Raw genomic sequence first — 17,901 nt, 5'->3', positions numbered from 1 at the left:
TACAACTCCCAACATCTCCCACCCAGATGGAGGGCACCTCTAGAGGCTACCAGGAAGGAAGAGGCTGCCATACACTGCCCTCCTGCACTTAGGTAAAGTCGATGCCACCGGCTGCCCAGAGGATGGCACTTGCCTTCCCGCAACTGCCCCTCGTTGGACAGCTGCTCAGCTTCTGGGCTGGCCCAGCCACCAAGCTGGCCAAGCCTCAGTGCGTGAACCTTTGGGCAGCCATGTTGCACGCACTCTTGCTTCAGGCAGCCAGCCAGTCACATCGGGCCAAGCCTGCAGGAGCAGGAGCATCATTTGCCACGGAGACGATGCAACCAAAGACACTTTCCCCCCAGCAGAGGCACTGCTGGGGGTGGGCCCATGGGTAGCCACTTGGTCCCTGTAGCTGGGCTCTGGATGTCCACTGGTGTCAGTGGGAGCTGAATTGCCATGCAAAGTAAGTTTCTAAGCGGGACTGTAGGTAGGGAGAGAAATTCACTTGTTCTGCATCCATAGGCTGCCAAACCCCACCCAAAAGAGCAGCACCACTAAATTTCCCTGCATGCTAATTCAGTTCGGAGAAAAATATTCCTTTCCATTTGTTTGAAATGATCCCGGCCAGCGTACAAATTAACGGAAGAGTTTATTTGAGAAGATTTGGATGAGATATTAATTGGCTGGCCTTTCTTGAGCAATTTAAATAAATGCTTGCAATTATTTCTAAATCTGCACATATTTGCATAAATTACCATATGCAGATTTTATCCTGATTTGGGTGCTACTGGTCTGGTGAGCAGGATGCTTCCCAGTAATAACTCCTCTTTCACCCATGTGATTAGGTCCATTTTGTCGTGAGTCTTCCATGTTCCAGGGAGCCAAATAGGAGTCTGTGGAGACTCCGCATGCGATGAACCTGGTTCATGGGGCGTGTGCCTCCAAACGTTCTTCCAAGGCAGGTCAGCACAGGGTTCCTTTTGCACACAGAACAGAAACAGCTGCACCAATTGTTCTCTGTTTCTGAGACATTTGATATGTCCTCTTTTTCAACATGGGAGGGGAAAGGAGGGGGGGAAATTTCTATTCATTTCTCAAACTTGGCAAGAAACAGCTCAGAATTCCTTCATAGCTGCAGCTGACTCAAGCAATCTTTTTTTGGGTCTTTCTCTCCCCAGCCTCAAGGCAATTTATGCAGTGGGTGTTCTAGGTCAGGCCTTCCATCATGAGGCGCAAGCGATTGTGCCCATGCTAACTATCCATGCAGAAAGTCCCAAGTTCGCTTCTGCACATCTCCTTTTAAGAAGGTGATCAAGTAGCGGGATCGGGAAAGACACCTCGGCTCCCCTACTCTTGCCCTGAGCCCCCAGTCAGAGTAGGACAGCATTGGCCTAGATGGACAAAGCAGACTGACCCCAGTATAGGGCAGATTCCAGTTGGGTGCCTGCTGGTGTTCACTCCATGTCCCTGAAGTAGCACAGCATGTATATTAAAATCAGGAAAGTGCCTGAAGGGACGGACTCCCAGGGCAGATGTCTGGGGTCCCACTCAGCAAGAAAGAGCAAGAGGCCACACAAGCAACAGGGCCTTCCAATCACATTCTGAAGGGAAATAATACACATGAGCATCTAAATGTACCACCTCATTCCTATCCTGGCAAAATCTAGACTTGAACATTTTAGCCTTGCACTACACATAACCACAAATGCATATAAAAGAAGGCATCTGCCAAATGCATGTGCACAATTTGTAATTCTGTTGTTCCCCCAGACACATTCCACCCTCTGTCACATGGCATCCCCCAAAGCACATCAGCCAGGCTGTGGAACCTCTTTCAGCCTGAGGGCGCAACTCAATTTTTTGAAGTAATTATTGGGGGCATCCCTGTGATGAGGAAGGTGGAAGGCAAAATGAGGTAGGGCCAAAGGCAAAAGCAGCATAGACTATTTGAGCTTAAGGTTCTTATTGCCAGTATCTAAGTCCGAGGAGGGATGCTTTGTCATTCAGAATGGGGCAAAAACAGCACAAAAGCTGAGAAGCTGCCCGGTGAGTGATGGTTGTGGGAAAGCAAGTACTGTCTTCTGCGCAACCCAACCCTAGGCAGGCCTGATTTGGCCTACAGTCCTAAGGTTCCACATGCCTGGCAGAAGCAATGAATGCAGGTTCTCCAAGGAGCTCCGTCCTGGCATTCCCCCTCCTAACACACACACACACACATTCAAGACCTCTGCAAGATACCCTGCTGACCTTCCCCACAGCTTACTTAGAGAGATGAGACTCCCAGCTGGCCAACTGCAGAGATTCAAAGCAAGCAAAGGGTTCCAGAATTCTGAACCCATGAAATGGGGGTGGGGGATTTGTTTCCTGCTGGAGCCAGATCTTTTCCTGCTTCCAGGAACAACAGACACACAGCCAGCTATAGCGTCCGGTTGACCACAGTCATCCCCAGTGCTGCCATTAACTCAGACTTTAGAAACATAGAAACAGAGTGAGTCAGAAGCGGTCTCCTAGGCCATCTAGTCTGACCCCCGGCTCCAGCCAGCTCATGACAGGCCTACCATGTGCATATCCAGCCTATGAAAGGTTTTAATTAGGTTGACTTAACTCTAGAGCATCTCTTGTTGCTGTTGAAATGCCAAATATTCAGAGAGTTATTTGAGGACCCATTAATGGTTGCTGTTCCATCTACCAGCAACCACCTTCTTGCCCTTGCCAAAAAAAGGAAGAAAGAAAAAGAAAAAAAGAAAAGAAAAGAAAAAAGGAGCTAGACGCTGTGGAAGGAGGATGGAGGTCACCTGGGAACCTACTAAGAAAGAGCAGCACCTGAAAAGCTGTAGGAGTATCTTGGACTTCCAAATGGCCACTGGAGAACCACTCATTGGAGACTGAGAGTGCTGAACTGGGGAGAAAGTCCTTACTCAGCCCTGAAGCTCAGTGGGAAACTTTGGGCCAGCCAGGGACTTTCAGCTGAGCCTATCTCACAGAGGTGCTCTGTGGTAAAAAGGAGTTGAGAAAGAGCATGCATGCTGCTTGGCGTTTCTTAAAAGAGGGGGAAAGTAGATATGAATGTAATAAATAAATATCACTTACAGCTAGGGTAAGTGGCTGTTTATATAATGGATTTTGATACTCTTTCCCAACAGACCAAAAACTGAAAACAAACAAACATGAAAAATAATTGCATTTCCAAATAGCTACTGAACTGTATTCAGATGGCTAGTGATACTGAATAATTACCTGTATGAAACACTAGAAGGTTCACAATTAATCACAAATAGCTGTAAGAGGCTGCCCCCTCTCTCCTAAAAGCCTGAAGATGCTTCTCTCCCTCTCCCCTGTCCTGTATAGGCAGTACTTGGTAGCCATGCGGTGCTCTTCATGAGTTTTCAAATAACTCTCTAAGTTAGATGTGAAACAGTCTTCCCCAAACTGGTGCTGTCCAGATGCGCTAGACTACAACTCCCATTACTCCTCTAGATTGGCTATGGATAATGTGTATTGCAATCCAACACATTTGATGGCTGCCTTACAACATCCTTGTGAAGGAGACTGATATTCGCTCCCTCTTTTGCCTTTCCTTCCACATTAGTTTGAGAAGATGGCATGTCACCTAATGAAAGCTATGATTCCACGGACACTTACCTGCAGTGATGTCCCAGTGATTTAACTCACATCTGATTAAACTCTAGATACGTTTTGGGACAATGAAAGCCTTGAGCGAAGGACTTTCAGCAGGCCAGCTCAGCAAGACGGGTTTCAACATGCTGCGCCACTGCTTAGAGTTATGCATGTGCCAGACCAGTAGCTCCCATCTTAACGCAGCATCTTCCTTCACAGCAAACCTCTGCTCCCAAGCGGAGATATCAGAGAAATCTGCAGAGGATTCAAACAAGCTTGGTTTTCTATTAATTTGACCGACAGGCTCCACAAGCGACCAGCAGCTCCTGAGTTGTGTGGTTTCTGTGGATTTGCAAATGCTTTTTTCATTTGTGGGGGAAGGCAGGAGAGATTTGTGCTAATTTGTGTTAGTGCTAATATGCTTCTTATTATTTTTATTGTGAATTTCAACAAAGAAAAACTAAACAAAAACCATGAAAAGGTAAGGGCGGGTGGAGAAGAGAAACAAGACCAGGGTTTTTTATACATAAAATCTGAATAGAGAAAGTACAGTACAAGCATATGAAATTATACCTATGTATACATGCACGCACACATGTGCACGCGCACGCGCACGTGCACACAAACACACACACACAAAGGCAAACCAAATGTCCATGCATTTATCATTGTTAAATCCTCAATCCATTATATTGTTGGAAATGATGATTTATCCTTCCAGTCTTAGAATGAATCTTTTTCTGTTAAAAAGGTGTGAAAAATCTATTGATGTTGATCTTATATTGAGATCCAGGTCATGGGCAGAGAGTTGCACATCAGTAAATATTAAAAGGGTTTTCCAGCAATGCGTTTATCCATATGATAACCTCCTCCCAAGAAAGGCAGTTCCTGAACATGGCCAAAACACAGGTGAGTAAAGCATTAGCTCCGTTATTCCTCCAAGAGTAAAGCTTAGTGATGCTTGCTTGTGTTGATGCATGAATGTGCACAAGCAAGCCAAACAAAGTTCTGGTTTTAAAAATCCGGTTCAGTCCATGAGCAGGGGATGTAATGAAACACTTCTGTCAATTTGTGAAACACGGCTGGAATGGCTTTAACAACATCCACACACCCCTTCCCTCAAGTCACATAAGCAAAACTGTCAGCTGTTACTGGCCATCAGCTGCTGCTTCTCGGGTCTCCAGAGGCATTGCCTCAAAGCACTCACAAGGATTGCTTTAATATAGGGATGAGGAACACAGGGGCATCGAGATGTTGCTGGACTACAATTCTCATCATCATCTATGCTGTTGGGGCTGATAGGTTTTGCAGTCTAACAGCTTCTGAATGGTGGCACATTCCCCACCCTTGCCCCACTTATTGAAATCATAGAATTGGGTGCGGGACCTCAAATCTAGTGACCAAATGTGGCTCACTGAGGTTTCCAGGAAGGCCATGTCCTTTTTTCCGCCCCACCTTTCTCTCCAGCCACCACTAGTATGGGATTTCCCAGCTTTTGTGCAGTTTTTACCTCATTCCGAAAGGCTGAAGTGCCCCCCTTAAGGCTTAGTTACAAACAGTAAGGACTTTAAGCTAAATATGCCAGGATTTTGGCATCAGCCCCAACTTCTTCAAATTGGAATTCAGCCCTGGGTGAAAGAGCTTCGTCTTGTCTTAGATGCATGAATTACCTACTTGGTAGCAGCTGGAAGGGATTCCAAGGGATCATCTGGACTGGATCAAATAAATACATACATGCATTTTAAACAGGATTTCATGTGTGTAGCTAAAGAGCATGTGTACTTGGCACAACTCCCTTCCGTTGCTTTCATAATAGGAAGGAACCTCTGAACATGCCTTATTTCATGTGAACTCTCAGGGCAGAAACCAGCAGTCTAGGCATGGATAAACATCAAATGCGCTGGATCAAAATCCAAATAGTTCAAGGAAAGATTTCACAGGAAACCTCAAGACTGGATTATCGTAATGGGCTCTGTGTGGGGCTGCCCTTAAGGTTGATTTGGAAGCAGCTGCTAGTGCGGAATTCAGCACCAAGGTTATTGAATGGGGTATTAGTGCGCACAGATGACAGCAGTGCCGAAAGCTGCATAGAGCTAGGTTTAAGGCACTGGTATTCCTATACAAAGCCCTATATCACTCAGGACCAAGTCACCTCCAGGTACTCCAAATACCCTCTGTACTAACCTCCAAGGCCATTAACATCTTCACGGGAGGCCCAGTTTGTGCTGCCATCTACAGACTTCCATCTGGTCATAACATGGAGAAGGGCCTTCTCTGCACTGACCTCTGAAGTAGGTCAGCCCTCAACACTGATGTGTTTTAGGCACTTATTGGAAACGTATCTGTTTGCTCTGGCTTTTCTCTAATCAAGCTGTGAACTCTTTTTGCAGCAGCCTCATATGTATATGTGTTTGTGCATGATATATTATTTGGTCATTTGCTTTGTTTTTGTTTGCTTATATTATTTTGTATATCACTTTGCAAGTTGTTTCAAATGACAAACAGTATATAAATGCTGTCATAAATAAATAAATAAATAAATAAATAAATAAATAAATAAATAAATGGGAAAGTGCTTTTTGCAGCAGGGAGGTTAGGACCACAAGATAGATTTCCAACTTCGATTTCTCTTTGGAGATCCTGTGCTAAACATATTTTCTCTGAAATAAATCCTCTTGACTTCGGAGTCAACTTTTACTCCAGCATATTCTCTGTACGTGGAGGTTCCATTAGCAAATGTGTCCTATTGCTATGATGGATTAAGACCTTTCCATTAATCCTTTTGAGAAGTCATCAAAGCTAATGGTTCCCACCACATCTTGTAGTAGCACATCCTATATGTAAATTGTGCATCCAGTCAGCCAGGAACCATTTTCCCATTGGCTTGAGTTGGGTTCTAGTAATACGACAGGAAAGGCAGGAAAGGGGAGCAGATATTCTCAGACAGCAGCCAGAGACCCTGGTTGTAGCCCACATTGTGGGACGAATCCTTAGGAAACCAGGAATCAGCACAGGGGTGGGCAACTTGTAGTCCTCCAAATGTTTTGGCTTTCAGTTCCCATCAAGCTGAGCTAGGATAGCCAATGCTGAAGGCTGATGGGACTTGCAAGCAGTCTGCTCCTGCACTGGCAGAACAAAACAGCAATTTGGCTCTGGAACTAGAAACGGAACACAAGACAGGAGGTGCACGATGTTATTTCAAAGCAGAGTACTGCCAGTCTCTTATATCAACCCTTGAGCTGAAGGACTGAAAGCTTTCCCGGGTGGATCCGGGCACGCCTTTGCGCCCCCATGCACCGGGCAGAGCGGCTTCTTCCACCCTCTAGCGAGCAACAGCTTGTCCTATTGATAAAAGGATCATTTCCTGGAACTGGATTCTTTTCCTGCTGCCAACGTTTGTCTCTCAGTCCTCTGATTTTGAGCCAACTCGTACATATCACAGAATCCGTGCTGCACAGTGCTGGCGTCCGTGGATCTGTGCACACCGGCAATGCACACAACATAACAAACCGTTCTCTCACTCCACTTTTCAGGTCCCACCCACGACTCAGCCAGCCCTGGCTTGGACGCTGCTCTGGAAGGCCTGTGCTGGGGTGCAACAAATGAAGTGCAGTGACAGTCGGATGCATCTGCAAAGCTGGGCACGCTGAGCAAAGAGCATCTGATCGCTTTGTTCTCTGCCAACTGGCTAGACAAGGGCAGGGGCTGGACCCAAGGGCTGGATGCGATTTCAGAAAAGCCTTTGAGGGCTACTTGGCAGCATGGGCGAAGGCAAAGAGTAAGGCAAGAAAGGGTCCACCCGCCACCCCTCATAACCCACATATTTGAGGAAAAGCTCCCTTTGCCAGTAGCTGGACCTTTGGAGAAACATTTCAACCTTTCAGAATTGGGTGTTGTGGTGGGGAAAGCCATGTAGAAGCGGAGAAACCAACAGACAGGCTGTAGGCAGGGAAAATGAATTGCACGCAGAGGAAAGGGGGGTGTCTCTGGGTGATGACCGGAGGGCTGGATCAGGGCCCGAGGCAAGCCATGTTTGGCCTTCTGGGCTGAGGTTCTGCACCCCTGATCTGGGGCCACATTGACTGAACAAGCAGCACCATTCCTTAAGAGAAAGATGTTCATTTTTAGGTAGGTCCATAAACAAAGCTGAGCACCATCAAAGAGAATCCCTGTAGGATCTCAGAAGATGATGGGATGAGAGTTCTCAGCACAGCATCCCTAATTGCTTGCATCACAGAGGTACAGTTATATTCTTTTAGGCTCTGGGGTCTTACCAGGGGAGGAGGAAAGGGAGCTCCTTCACATACTTTGGGTGGTCTTCCAGGATGGCATTTCAAAGGCTCCTATCAGAGGAGAGGGCCTGCAGATGGGAATATGCATTACTTCACTAACTTTAAAATGGGGTAAGCCGACCCTTGCTCATACTGCCAAGCGTGGCCCTGGACCTCTTCCCCTAAGGCCCTGCCCTGATGGTGTCCCCATTTGTGGTATTGCAAGGGTCCTCTCGGCTCTGTGCGGGCAGCCTCTGCTTCGTTCCACTTACCCACATTCTCAACACACTGATTTGTGTGCTTTTTTCCTCCCCTGAGACAACAAAGGCACAATCTGACACACGTTTAGACAGAGCTTACGACTCCCAGCATGCCCTAACTAGGGCATGGAAAGAGGCATAGGCCTTTCCCTGTCTGAACCTGCATAGCAGTGCACCTTCATCATTTCCGTTCTTCTCTTCATCCTAGGTGCGGTTTCTTGCATCACTTTGCCCGCGTGGGGAACAGATGCAATGGCCCTATAGTTGCTGCATCTATTTTCTTGGGGGTTGGAATGCATATTGAATGTTTCCAGCTTGTCGGCCATTGTTTTGCATTCCAGAGTTGCTGACACGGCCTTGTTAGGAGTTGGAGCAATTCCGTCTGCAGCAGATGCATCCGACTGTCGCTGCGCTCTGGTTAGGCTCCAGAGAGGCCTTCTAGAGCAGCGTCCAAGCCAGGGCTGGCTGAGTTGTGGGCGGGACCTGAAAGTGGAGCAAGAGAACAGTTTGTTATGTTGTGTGCGTTGCCGGTGTGCACAGATCCACGGACGCCAGCACTGTGCAGCACGGGTTCTGTGATACGTACAGTTTGGTTCAGCGTAGTGAGACAGTCTCGCCTCCTGGTGGCATTGTCCGTGGCTTCTCTGACACTCTCAGACTCCCTCTCCATGAAAGGGAGGTCGTTCCGCTCCTAGACCAATAACTGAGCAGTGCATTCGGCTAAGCACTAGTGAACAGCCCAGGGTCACCCAGTGCGTGTCATAGCCCTGCAGGCATTTGAACCCAGCTCTCCCTAGATCCAGATGCAGCACTCTCTTCGCAAGTATCACTAACCCTCAGCCTACCCTGGGTTCGCCCAAGCAGAAAGATCAACATATTGTCATAAACTAGATGGGGGTTGGCTAGATGACCTCCAGGGTTCCTCTCAGCCCAGGGATTTGATGGTTCCAAACCGGAGTTTGGACAAGAGAGCACCTGAATAGATCTGGCAAGTACCTGCTTTCAATTAGGTAAAGTAGGTGCAATACGTTGCCATAGGAACTAAGTAGACGGAAAACTGCTCTCATGAGGAAATACCTGAAAAGGGACACTGCTCCTCTGTTGTAATGGAAGCTGTCCGTGAAAGGAAACAAAAGAGAAGCTGCAGTTTGGATTCAGAGGAAGTTAGAAGGATGGGTCTGGAGAGCGAAGTACATTGGATTAAGGGCACAGGCAGAGGTGGGTTTTCCTACTCCCTGCTTCCCAAGATAGCCCCTTGAAGATGTTACAGAGTCAGGAGAACCTGCTATACGGGGTGAGCTAGGCGGGTAGAGGGAGATCTCTGTAAATCAGTTGGAAAGACCTTCTGTGAGCAGAGCTATTCTGTTTGTGGAAGGCCCCTTCCTCTTGCAGAAAGCAGATCCTGGACTGAGCCCCCAGCTTGCTGGTTCTGGAAGCTCAGTGCCATCTTGCTGCCTGAAGCAAAAGCACGCAAGCCCCAAAGCTGCCACCTTTGCAGGGCAATTCTTACTCCTGCTGACGCCGCACAACCCTCCTTCCCTGCCACCACCAATCCCAGCCCAACGAACCCACCGCCTTGCTTCTGCTGCCCACAGGATCTCCCTGAACTGATGGCTGCAGGAAGGGAGGGAGGTTCTGGCCTGGCAGCAGCTGTGACAAGGTGCTCCAGTCTTGCAGCTGTGCAGGATCTTGGCACATGGCCAGGAAATCATAAGGTGCCAGTCATGTGCATGAGACCCTCAGAGCCCCGCACCAGCGGAGGGCTGGAGGCTGCTCTGAACAGGCCCACTTCATTCTTCAGCAGCTGGTGGGACGCTCCAGGATGGCTGCTGGTGGGGGCAGCAAGCTCGCTGGGCTGAGGCTGGGCTCTGGGCTGGGAAGCCGCACCACCCGCTTGCCTTCCCCTTCTGGCAGCTCACACCATTGCGTGGGTGGGCCACCCTTTGCCTCCCTGAAACTTGGATGTGAGAGCCATGGGCCTTGGTTTGCCTGTTGGAGTGCTTGAGAACAGCTTCCACCTATCCTAAACTGAGGCATTTTCGAAATGCCGTAAGCCTCCTGCGATCTGCTCATGCCAAGCTCATCTGAGTTCCGAAATTCCACCCTTGGAATTTCTCACCACTTGGGGAACTGAGCTGGGCTCAGTCAACATGGCTCTTACCAAGCTGGTATCTTTCAGATGTTTTGGACTACAGATGTTTTGGACTACAGCCAGCATAGCCAATGATCAAGGATGATGGGTCCAAGGTATTCGGAGGGCCCCACGTTGAGGAAGGTTTACATTAGGTCAGCAGCTGCTCTGGAAGGTCACTCTCCATCTTGCTCTTTGAGACCATCTGTTTTCCCCAGCAAGGCCAGGGACAGAGTCTGCAGCCCTCTGCATTCAGAGCATGTGTTCAACCGCCACTCCCCGCTCATTGCCGAATGTGATCATGCAAGGATGCTTTCTCCCCCAGTTAAAAATGGGGTGCTTTCTATTAGCTTTTCCTCCTAGTCTCCCCCCAGCACCATTCTATCAGCCAACACTACCAGATGTGGAGGGGCAGTGTCGGATTGGCTGGCCCGTTGCCATAGATATGGTTGCCATGGAGATAATGGTCCCTACTCCTGCCCCGGACCCTTTCATTCTTAATTCTCCCAAGCATGGACTCTGATTTACAAGGGCATGTGGGGGCAGCCAGGGCTGCTTCTCTCAGCGCAGAATGAGGAGCCAAGGAGGTGTTGCACGCCAGGAGGGGGGCCTGAAAGCAAATGAGTTTCGTGTTCTCTGTGGGGAGGACTGTGGGTTGCCATTGATAAGAGGAAGGGAAAAGGTGAAAGCCGGGGCTGCCAGGTTCTCTCCTGGGGAAAGGAGACCACCCAGGGATTGGGTTGGACTGTGGGGGCAGCAGGTGAGAGGGGAGAAGGAGAGAGGGACTAAAGATTTCCAGTGGGGAATGCGAAGGTAAAGGAGATCAAAATGACTGCTCTTCCTAGGAAGGAAGCTGGGTCCAGCGCGAGGAAATAGGAGGTGCAGGAAGCCAAGATTTCTTGCTTTCTTGGAAACAGGAGCATTTCCCAGCTTCCCCTCCTCCAGTCTTTTGGATTGCAATTCCCATCTATTCCAGTAATGATTGGGAGTACCAGGATCTGTCATGCAAAATGTCTGGTGAGCATCACGTTGGAGAAGGTTAATCTATACAGTTGGGGAGGGAGGTGATTGCTAATTTGTTATGCTTTTATTTATTTATTTATTTTTAAAAATTATATGCTGTCCCTTATTCATGGCATCTCGAGGCAGCTCACAATCAATAAAATCAAATACATTAAAAACAAACAATCAATAACCTATAACCAATAAAATGCAACTGTTGCAATAAAATACTAATTTTTAAAATCATGGTTAAATAACAATTATGTCTCCGTCTCACCAGTTTTCTTCTGAGGAACTCCAGGTGGCCTCTGTGGACCTCCTCCTCTCCATTTTCTCCTCTCAACAACCCTGTGAAGTAGGATATCTTGAGCATCTGTGACTGGCCCACCAGGGAGCTTCACAGTGGCGACTAGGACCTTGGTCTCCAGAGTCCCACTCCAGCCCTCTAACCACTAGACCACCCTGGCTGTCCACTGCACAGAGCAGCTTTCCACCCCGCAGCCATCTGGGGATGTCCGCGTAGGGCTGGCTCCTTCCCCTCCCCTTCCCCGGCTTCACCTCCTGGATTTCCCCCGCATGCTCCGAGTAATTGCTCTTTCCTGCGGTCGCCTCACCCGACAGGCCTGCCTGTCAGCCAGGATTAGCCTACGATGTGCTGACACAGTCCCAGGCAGACGCGTGACGGCAAGGGACAGTGACAGGCGGGTGCCCCTGGCCAAAGAACTACCCGCCCCCTCTCCTGACAAACGACAAACGTACGCTCAGAGATCCTCGCGCACTGGAGAAACTGTGCTCTTGTTTTGCAAATACACATGGGTTGGTCTTCAAAATGCATGCAGGGTTTTGGATTATCTCCCTCCCAAGCTGGCACTTTTCATCCTGATGATGGGAATTGCAGTCAAGAACATCCAGAGGAGACCAGGCTGGGAGAGGTTGCTTTTATTTTATTTTTTTTATTTATTAAAACATTTTTATGCCGCCCCATTCGCCGAAGCCTCGGGGCGGCTCACAACACTAACCTTTTAACCTTTGCATGTTTCAAGCTACAGAAGCCTTCATATTTTTATCATGTTTTAAAGTGCTCAAAACATGGGCATCATCCCAGCAAACCAGACAATAGCCTCAGCCTCATCAGTACGATTGTCATTGCTCCCATATCACAGATGGGCAGAGTGAGACCAAGAGAGAGTAACTTGTTTAAGGCCAGCTAGTGAATAGCTTGTTTAAGGCACGGCAGAGGTAGGATGAGCATCCAGAAATCACTGATGGATGACTCAGTGTCTCAGCTACTGTTACACGGGGTGGGCCTGCATCCAAAAAGGGCTTCCTCCTCCCTTTACACACTGGGCCAGGAACCTCTGTATTCTCCTGTCAAAGACCTCATTTCCTTGGGGTAATCAGTCATGGTTCGAGGATGGCTAATTAGAAATCATCACCATCAGAAGAAGAACTAAAACTGAGCAAGCACTGGACCCAATGGACTTCTTGGTTCCTTCCAACTCGACTATTCTATGATTCTAAGAAGAAGGAGAACAAGAAATGCATCACACACAAAAAGGATGAAGGAGAACAACAATTTGCATAAATTTTGTGTAAACTTCATGGACATCATAACTAAAGTAGAAATACAGCACACTCCATGGTAGCACAGAGGGCTGTGAGCTGGTGTCCAATGCGCTTGCCTGTCCAGGTATCCACCGTGATGGGCAAAACCACGTTTTAAAGGTTTTAAAACAACTTTACACCAGAATTGGACTAGGCTGTGGGGACCTGACGCACTGGCACATCTCTTCCTGGTAACAAGCAGCTCGGTTCCTCTTGTGAACTCCAGCAGGCCCAGGAGCAGGCCTGTAGCTACTTGCACGAACTGGAAACCGTGGAATTGCAAAACTCATCCCTTTGCTGAGAGCTCCCCCTTCCTCTTTCCTTTGCTTTATCATTTTGGTTGCACCCCAGCCCAGATCCGCCCCCCCCCCACCACTTTATTTGTTGATGGATTGATTTCTCATCCACCCCATTAGTCACATGGCTCCTTGGGCAGGTTGCAGCAATAAAACCATATCAAACAGTATAAAAACACAAGTCAGATTACAATAAAACAATAAAAATGTGCCCAGCTTAACAGAACTCGTTAACTCGTTCTTTTCCCCTTGTGAGCTCCGTTCAGCCACTTGTAATTAGCCCAGAGCATCCAGGTTGTCCACGCCCGCTTTAAACAGATTCTGAGCCAGAGCCACGCAACAGTTGGGGTGCCAGGACTCACACATGCCACTCCTCACACACGCACTCACTCCGCCCTGAAGCCCCCAGGATGACCTTGTGCCAGTTACCATCTCTTACCTACCTCACAGGATTGCTCTGGGGATGGAAAAACCACACACCCCACTCAGAGCTCCATACAGGAAGAGGAGAATAACAGCGGAACCAATCGAGAAAAGTTCAGGCTCACTGTATGGCTGGCAGGGGTACAATTGAAGCTTGCGGGATCCGCTTTGTTCATTTTCTTTATTAAAACTCCGAGCTCCTCCAGTCTGCTACTATGTCTGCAATTTGCATTTTTGGATTGTGGCATTTTTGCCTGTGCATGGACCAATCCGCATCTAGGTGACTACAGATCAGGGTACCTAGCAGCCAAACGTAGAGGAGGGGAGACACCCTGTGCTGTTGTTAAACAACTGGGAATAAGGAGCCCCTGTTGATTTGCTGCAAGACAACCAGAAACCTACCAGCAAATCTCGATTTCCTTTTGCCTGCCAAGTCTCTAAGTCAGGAAATTGACTAGACTGAAGCTGCTTGGGACACAGACGAGTCAAGTTTCCCGTCTCCTCTGAAAACTGTCTGCCTAGGGAGACTTTTGCTTTTATGAAGGGAGGAAACCAAGGGAATAGAGTTGGGAAGTGCAGGAGACTGCAGGTGACTTTGTGAAACTTAATTCTGTGAAACTTCTTTGACATTATACAAGACTGTAACTTAGGGACGAGAACAGTGTGAGCTGCAACTCCTATCATCCCTCAGCGTGGCGAATGCTGACTGGTGCCTGTGGGGCTGTAGGCTACCAACACCCAGAGGGCCACATGTTCCCTTCCTCCGTTGTAACTAGAGATGTCAGAGATATCTGCAGTTGTGCACCAGTGAACATGAATGCAAGTTGAGGAAATCGGAAGTAAAATTCCATCAATGAGCAGGTGAAAGAATGGAAGGCACCAGGCAATCGCCAAAATGCAGACAGAATAGGTTTAACATAATCTGTGCATCTCAGGTGGAGGACAGGAGAGCCTGGAGGAATGTTGTCCATGGGGTTGTGATGGATTGGGCATGACTCTGCTACTAAACAAACAACATCTCTAGTTGTGACTCAACATGAGTTCTCAAAATATGGTGAGCTTTAACCCAAAATCCAGAAATGAAGAAAATGCCCATAGGCCTCCTTCTCTCTCTACAGCAGAATCTAAGCAATGAGTTAAGTCAGAGGTAGTCTAGGAGCTTGGACTACAATTCCCATAAACCCCTAACAGCATGGTCAAAGATTTGGGGAGTTGTAGTCCGAACATCTGGTGGGCACCGGGCCGCCTTCCCCTGGCTAACGCCCAAATTGTCTTTTTCATGCATGGGCCCATTTCAGTGCCAACAAAGAACAGAGTGTCCTAAGCCGTTTTCCATTCCTGAGAAAGGAACCACGACCGGCCTCGTAATCCTGGTTCAGGAATATGGGCTTCCAGGCCAAAAAGAACAACCGTTTGTAGGTAGGCGGCCTTCTGCGGTGGCCTGTCTTGTTTCGGAAATGATGCACAGAAGAATGGCCTGTGGGGATGTGAGGGATCCGTGTCCCCTTTCCCAGTCACGCTGCTTCATAAGCCTCTGTCCTCTGGACACAACAAAGCGCATGACTGCAGAGAGTGGTCAGACAAGAGCAAGACCATATGTTGCGAGTCAGCACAGCCCAAGGGTGCTCTGAGCGCGAGCCAGTGCGGAGAGACAGGGCACACACGAGGGAGGGCAGCCCTGGCGAGCCCAGCCGTGCCGAGAAGCAGCAGCACATGTGCAGGCAACTCAGCAGCCACCCGGTTCAGGCCGACGTCCATTTAATCCAGTATTTTGTTCAGACATAGCTGTCCAGCTATTGTTGGGAAGCCCAGAAGGAGGGCATGGGTGCAAGAGCACCCTCATGCCCATGATCCCCAGTGTGATTACATAGGCGCACGGATGGCATATTGTCCTCAGGCTCTTAGCCATTGATAGCCTTCTCCTCCAGGAATTATTTACCCAATCCCCCTCTAAACCCAGCCCAATTGGTGCTCATCTCTACATCATGTCCTAGTGAATGCCATCATTTAACTATGCACCATGAGAAGAAATACTTCTTTTTATTTGTCCTGAATTTCCCACCAGTCAGCTTCGTAGAGTGACCCTGGGTTCTACTATTAAGGAAGAACGGGTAAATGTCTCTGTATCCTCTTTTTATACTCCTATGGCATCTCCCCTCACTTGCCTTTTCTCTAATCCAATCTTCCCCAACCTTGTGTCTTTCAGACAGGTTTGGACTGCAGCACCCAGAATTCCCCATCAATAGCTGCTGGATGGAAATTCTGGGAGTTGTGGTCCAAATGCTTCTGAAGACCACCAGGCTGGAGAAGGCTGCTCTGAGTTAAACCATCCCAGATGGTATAAGCTTTCTTCGTAGGGGAGCTATCCAGCCTCTATATCATTTTATTGCCTTTTCCTACACTTTTTACAATACAATATCCTTTTTAGGTGCCGCAACCAAAATCATGCACGCAGGCAATGGCATTTGAGACATGCAGGTGCCAAACCCAGAAAGAGAGTTGAAATCTCATTTCAGAAAATAAAGTTCCAAAGTTTCTAACTGCAAATCCAAACCAGAAACTAGTTTTGAATTTTCAGTCTTCTCAGTGATTGCTTCACAGCCCTTGGAATCAGATTCTACTGGGGATCATCTGGCCCTTTATTTGCAGATCTCTGAAGATCCATTTGTTTTGCTGGCCTTCCTATAATGAAACACACAGCCCTGGATCCTGCAGCGGACAAAGCAGTAGCAGCATCAGCAAAACAGTCGGAAGAGTCACAATGGAGGATGAAAAGGGCCAAATTTAGCTTTAAAACAGCTTCAGTTTTGCTGCCAGCTTGCAAGGTCAACAGCAGGCGTGTGGGCCTTGGAGGAAACAAACTCCAGACCCTTACGGTTGCCCACATCTGGCATACCACCTTGGGCTTATTGCATGGAAATGCATGCTTATATGGATGTTTATACAGTACCTATTGGCTTTTATTGGATCCATTTTGTACAGTTTTTATCTTGTAGGACACTTTGAATGGGTTCCATCCCTAACGGTGGCTGAAACACAGTTTTAAATAAAGAAAACCCTCAATAATTCAAAATTACCATTTTAAACTGCAAATGTGTACATTTCAGCCTCAAAAGATGTGACTAGTGGATCCAATTTATAAGATGAAATTCACATGTAAGCATAAAATTCTAGTCTTCCCAAAGCGTTTGAAGCTTAGATCTTAATTGGAAACCCAGGTTTAGGTGCAAAATTCATGGTCTGATGATCTCAGTGGTAGAACTCCAGTCCCAATAATTAAAAGGTTTTCATGGAGAACTGACTTTAGCATTTGTGAGCATGGATTGTGCACCATGGATAACACAAATACGTGCAATGCACCGACATGCAAATATGTATGAGTACATGTATTTATTTATTTATTTATTTATTTAGGGAACTTCTATGCCGCCTCATTCGCCAAAGCCTCGGGGCAGTTCACAATCATAAATAAATAATATAATATAAAACAATATAATTTAACTGTATAAATTAAGTCGCCCTGGCCAAAGAATAAAATAAATAAATAATATCAACAATTAAAATAACGTTTGAATAAAAAGGTTTTCGCCTGGCGCCGAAAAACAAATAACGACAGCGCCAGGCAGACCTCTCTGGGGAGCATATTCCATAGATTGGGCGCCACCGCAGAGAAAGCCCTCCTCCGAGTAGTCACCTTCCTAATTTCCTTCACGGAGGGTTCCCGGAGAAGGGCCTCTCCTGCTGATCTCAAGGGGTGGGCAGGCATATATGGACATAAGCGCTCCTTCAGGTAACCAGGACCCAAGCTGTTAAGGGCTTTATAGGTCATAACCAACACCTTGAATTGGGCCCGGACTTCAATGGGAAGCCAGTGAAGCTGACAGAGAACTGGAGTCAAGTGAACATAACGCCCAGTCCCCGTCAGCAGCCTGGCAGCTCTATTTTGAACCAATTGAAGTATCCAGACCGTCTTCAAGGGCAGCCCCACATAGAGCGCGTTACAGAAGTCAAGTCGGGAAGTCACCAATGTGTGCGTCACTGCCGCCAGGCAGTCGTTCTCCAGGTAGGGGCGCAGCTGATGGATCAGCCGAAGCTGAAAAAAAGCGCTCCTCGCCACCACTGTCACCTGAGCTTCCAGTGAAAGCTCTGGGTCAAGGAGCACTCCCAAGCTGTGGACCTTGTCCCTAAGAGGGAGTGCAACCCCATTCAGGACTAGGTTTAATTCACCTTCCCCGAAGCCCAATCCGCCAACCAACAGGACCTCCATCTTGTCTGGATTGAGCTTCAGTTTATTGGCCCTCATCCAGACCATT

Source organism: Varanus komodoensis, unplaced genomic scaffold (genome assembly GCF_004798865.1).
Source record: "Varanus komodoensis strain SLA01 unplaced genomic scaffold, ASM479886v1 scaffold45, whole genome shotgun sequence".
In the NCBI taxonomy this organism is placed as follows: domain Eukaryota; kingdom Metazoa; phylum Chordata; class Lepidosauria; order Squamata; family Varanidae; genus Varanus; species Varanus komodoensis.
Note: the sequence above shows the minus strand (reverse complement) of the source record.